Raw genomic sequence first — 4973 nt, 5'->3', positions numbered from 1 at the left:
AAGCCAGTGAAAAAGAAATCTGATTCTGATTCAAACCCCTGTCAGATTCCACCGGTAATCGATGCATCAGGACAATTTCCGCTGCTCAATCACTTATAGATCATCGTGTTCAACAGTACTGTGTGGCAGTTTTTCTGGAGACACGAGAGTCTTGGAGATGCTGGAATCCGGAGCAACAAACAACCTGCTGGAGGAACTCAGCGGATCGATTAACCTGCCAACAGTGTGTCCCATTGGGATGCGAGAGGAATTTTATTTTAAGGTTCTATTGCCATGCCGTAGCTCCCTGTCTCTAAATAAAACTTTCTTTAGGGATACAGCACAGTAATATGCCCTTCCGGCCCAACAACCCGCACCACCCAATTGTGCCCATGTGACCCAGAAGCCTTTGGAATGTGGGAGGAGATGGAGCTCCCCGAGGAAACCTACATGGTCACAAGGAGAACGTGCACATTCCTTACGGACAGCAGCAGGAATTGGACTTGGGTTGCTGGCATTGGAATAGCATTATGCTGACTGATACTGTGCTGGCCTAAATCCGAAGCACCAGAGGGAATCCCACAGTGGTCAGATTTCGAAAGATAGCACAACTGGATTGGAAAAGAAGCAATAAATTGACGGCAGACAGAGGACAGGAGAGGAGGGAGTTGCTGTTGGATCTAGGGGAGACAGAGTTTAAGAAGGAGAACTTTAACTTGAGGCATTAAGGTGAATAGGACAGAACAGAGTCAGAGTTGTGACACAATCCAGTTAGAAACTTTGACCCTGGGTACGTGAGGGATGGGTGGGTGGCCCAGGGAGCATTGAATTAGTTGGAACTGAAGCCCATTAAAGTCTGAAGAGGGGGTTCAGTAACAGGGGGTTGGGAAGCAGGAGAGGAGGTGGGTGATGTTTCAGAGCAGGAAGTAAGCCTCTTCTGTAAAATGTTGCGGAACAACACCCACAACATGCTGGAGGAACTTAGACAGCATCGATGGAGAGGAATAAACAGTTGACGTTCTGTGTCGAGACTCTTCCTCAGGACTGGAAAGGAAGAGGGAAGAAGCCGGAGCAAGAAGGTAGTGGGAGGAGAAGGAGTACAAACTGGCGGGTGATAGATGAGGGGGAAGGGGAGGTGAAGCGAGAAGCTGGGAGATGATATGTGGAAAAGGTACAAAGAATAAATCCGATAGGAGAGGAGAGTGGACGGTGGGAGAAAGGAAAGGAGGAGGGGCACCCGAGGGAGGTATTGGGCTGGTGAGGAGAGGAAAAAGAGAAAGAAGGGAGCCAGAATGGGGGATGGGAAAAGAGAGAAGAGGGAAGAGGGAAAAATTACCATAGAAATTGATTTTCATGCCATCAGGTTGGAGGCTACCCAGACAGAATATGCTCCTCCAACCTGAAAGTGGCCTCATTGTGGCAGGAGTGTAGGGAGGGAGCTAGGTGGCTAGATGGGACCATTAAGATGGGCTGAAAATCCTCCATCTGCCTTTGGACAGGTCAGAACAGGAATGAGAAATCAAAATGAAATGGGTGGCCACTCAGATATCCCCCCTTTTGTTGCAGGTGGAGTGAAGCAGTGTTTCTGCAGTCTACACCGGGTCGTGCTGAAGTAGAGGGTGCCACACCAGGAGCAGTACGTACTGTAGATGACTACGACGGATTCGCAGGTGAAGACTCGCCTCACTTGGAAGGACTGTGAACAGAGGAGAATGAGGAGGTGTAGGGGCAGGTGCAACAGGTACCTTTCGTAGGGGTAAGTGCCAGGAGGGAGATCAGAAGGGAGAGACGAGTAGACAAGGGAGTGACACAGAGATTGATTGTGAGGTCTTTATTTGGGGCTGGCCTGGAGACAAGCTAATCCAACTGTTCTGATTAGTCACTCCGGAACAATTCCTGCCTTTTGTGAATAATATGGATTGTCCAAAACAAACTAACGTTACATATATTTACCAACATCCTGAACATCAGTAATTGGAGTCTCATTAACCATTTTGTATCAAAATACAAAAGCATTCTCTGGGAAAAGAAGACATTTATGAATCTCTCCATTTTTTCTCTCAAAAATGGTTTAAAATAATCCTTGAGAGGATTAAGGAAATGACACATTAAAATTCAGCTAATCTGTTCTATCTTGAGGGGTTTGGCCTGATGTAATCTTTAAGGCCCTTTTGGTGACATCTGTGGAGCTGAACTGGGGCCAGTTTCTTCCTCTGTGTTTCTGTCTAAGTTTGAATGTAATGCTACTCACAATGCTGTACAAATGCAAGACAAAACCCAGAGGACAATGGCTAGAACAACTAGCATTTAACGCACACGAGCATATAACACACATGCAAGCATTTTGGTGCAAAGACAGAAATCAAGATTCAAGGTCAAGATTGCTGCTTATTTTCATTCTGCAATACACAAGTGTAAAGGAGAATGAAATGATTGTCACTCCAGATCTGATGCCGTACAAAAAAATAAGATAAAGAACACAATAATAAAAAAACACACTATGCATAAAATAGCTTATGAACAGCACATACTGTAGATTAAACATCTATCCATAAAGTGATGCTGGACACATGAATGTCTGTACGTTCATAAGGGGAATCTGATGGGAAATGATAAAGTAGTGGTGGTGGGGGTTGTGGAGGGGTGGAGGAGTTGATCAGGTGAATGGCTTGAGGAAAGAAGAAACCGCCTTTGTGCCTGGTGGTCGTGGCATGGCTCCTGCTTAGCCTCCTCCCCGATGGGAGTGGGGACGAACCGTCCATGAGCAGGGTGGGTGGGATCCTTGACGATATTGTTGACCTTTCTCCAGCCCCTCTCTGTATAGATGTCCTTGCCGGCGGGTCGGCTGATGCCGGCGATGCGTTGGGAGGTTTTCACAACCCGTTGGTAGACCCTTCCTGTCAGCCGCGGTGCAGTTTCCGTACCACGCAGTGGTGCAGCTTGTCAGGATGCTCTCTACGTGTGTAGAAGGTCAAGGAGACGTTAAAACAGATAACCGCAAACCTCGGTCAAAGAGGCAGGTTTTAAGAACCAATTTAAAGGAAGAGAAGCTTCAAAGTTCAGGAGAGGTTCCCAAAGCTGATTTAGTTCCTAGCTTCCTCTTAGGGAAATGATTTTGTCAGTTAAATCCCCACAAATCAAACCAGCAGATAACTCAGTGATTTCAAATGAAATGTATTTGAATGACACAGAATCATCACCAAAGAATCGATCAGTGATTTTCCTGTATTACAAGCGTTGTCACCTTCTTTTACGTCCCAGTGTTTAAGATTAGTGCTATATTTTTAGAAGTATTATCATGTGTAGAAACATACTGATCTAATGAACAGAAATGAAATCAGGTCCAGATCGACACAAAGTTCAAAGTACATTTATTATCAAAGCATGTGTACATTATACAAACCAGAGATTCGTCTCCTTACAGGCAGCCACAAAACAAGAAACCTAAAAGAACCCATTAAAAAAAGACCAACAAACAGCCCATGTGTACAGAAAGAGAAAAAGCAAATCATGCAAGCAATGAAAGTAAGCAATTAGTATTTAAAATGAAATTAAGTCCTCAGGCACGGAGCCCAGAGCAGCCAGAGCTGTCCCTCAGCCTCAGCCTCATTTCAGCACATAGTGGAGTAACCATCGTGGAGCCCACAGGCACGAAACCCAGAGCAGCTGCAGACCTCATTTAATGATCTGATTGATGGGTCATTGTTGGCCAGGGTAGCGGAGAGATCTCCCTATCTCTTTGCTGAAATCTATTCATAGGTGCATTAAGTACTACAGCAGAGAAACAGACCCTTCAGCCCATCTAGTCCATACCAACCCAATCTTCTGCCCAGTCCCATCTACCTGTACCTAGACCATATTCCTACAGAGTTTTTCATCCAAGTAGCTATCCAATTTTCTCTCAAGCGTTACAACTGAATTGGCATCCACCACTTCTGCTGGATGTGCTGGAGCTTTTGAAAAGCATTAAGTTAGATAAGCGTTGGGACCGGATGAGATATATCCCAGGCTACTGTGGGAAGGAAGAGAGGAGACTGCTGAGCTTGTGGCGATGATCTTTGCATCATCAATAGGGATGGGAAAGTACCGGAGGATTGGAGGGTTGCAAATGTTGTTCCCTCATTCAAGAAAGGGAGTAGAGATAACCCAAGAAATTATAGACCAATGAGTCTTACTTCAGTGGTGGGCAAGTTGTTGGAGAAGATCCTGAGAGGCAGGATTTATGAGCATTTGGAGGGACATTATCTGATTAGGGATTGTCAGCATGGCTTTGTCAAGGGCAGGCCATGCCTTACAAACCTTGAATTCTTTGAGAGTGTAACAAAACTCATTAATGAAGGTAGTACAGTGGGTGTAGTGTATATGGATTTCAGTAAGACATTTGACACAGCTCCCCATGCAAGGCTCCTTCATAAAGTAAGGAGCCATGGGATCCAAGGAGACATTGCTTTGTAGATCCAAAATTGGCTTGCCCACAGAAGGCAAAGGGTGATTGCAGATGGTTCATATTCTGCATGGAGGTCGGTGACCAGTGGTGTTCCACAGGGATCTGTGCTGGGACCCCTCCACTTTGTGATTTTTTAAATGATCTGGTTGAAGAAGTAGAAGGGTGAATTAGTAAGTTTGCTGATGGCAAGAAAGTTGGAGGTGTTGTGGCTAGGCTGGATGGCTGTCAGAGGTTACAGTGCAACATTGATAGGATCCAGAACTGGGGCTGAGAAGTGGCAGATGAAGTTCAACCCAGAGAAGTGTGAAGTGGTTCATTTTGGTAGGTCAAATTTGAAGACAGAACATGATATTAATAGTAAGACTCCTGGCAGCGTGGAGGATCTGAGAGATCTTGGGGTCTATGTCCACAGGACATTTAAAGCTGCTGCAAAGTTAAGAAGGCATACGGTGTATTGGCCTTCATCAATCATGGGATTGAGTTCAAGAGCCGAGAGGTAATGTTACAGCTATATAGGACCCTGGTCAGACCCCACTTGGAGTACTGT

The sequence above is a fragment of the Hypanus sabinus genome, chromosome 9, assembly GCF_030144855.1.
Source record: "Hypanus sabinus isolate sHypSab1 chromosome 9, sHypSab1.hap1, whole genome shotgun sequence".
Taxonomy (NCBI): domain Eukaryota; kingdom Metazoa; phylum Chordata; class Chondrichthyes; order Myliobatiformes; family Dasyatidae; genus Hypanus; species Hypanus sabinus.
This window is presented reverse-complemented; position numbering follows the sequence as displayed.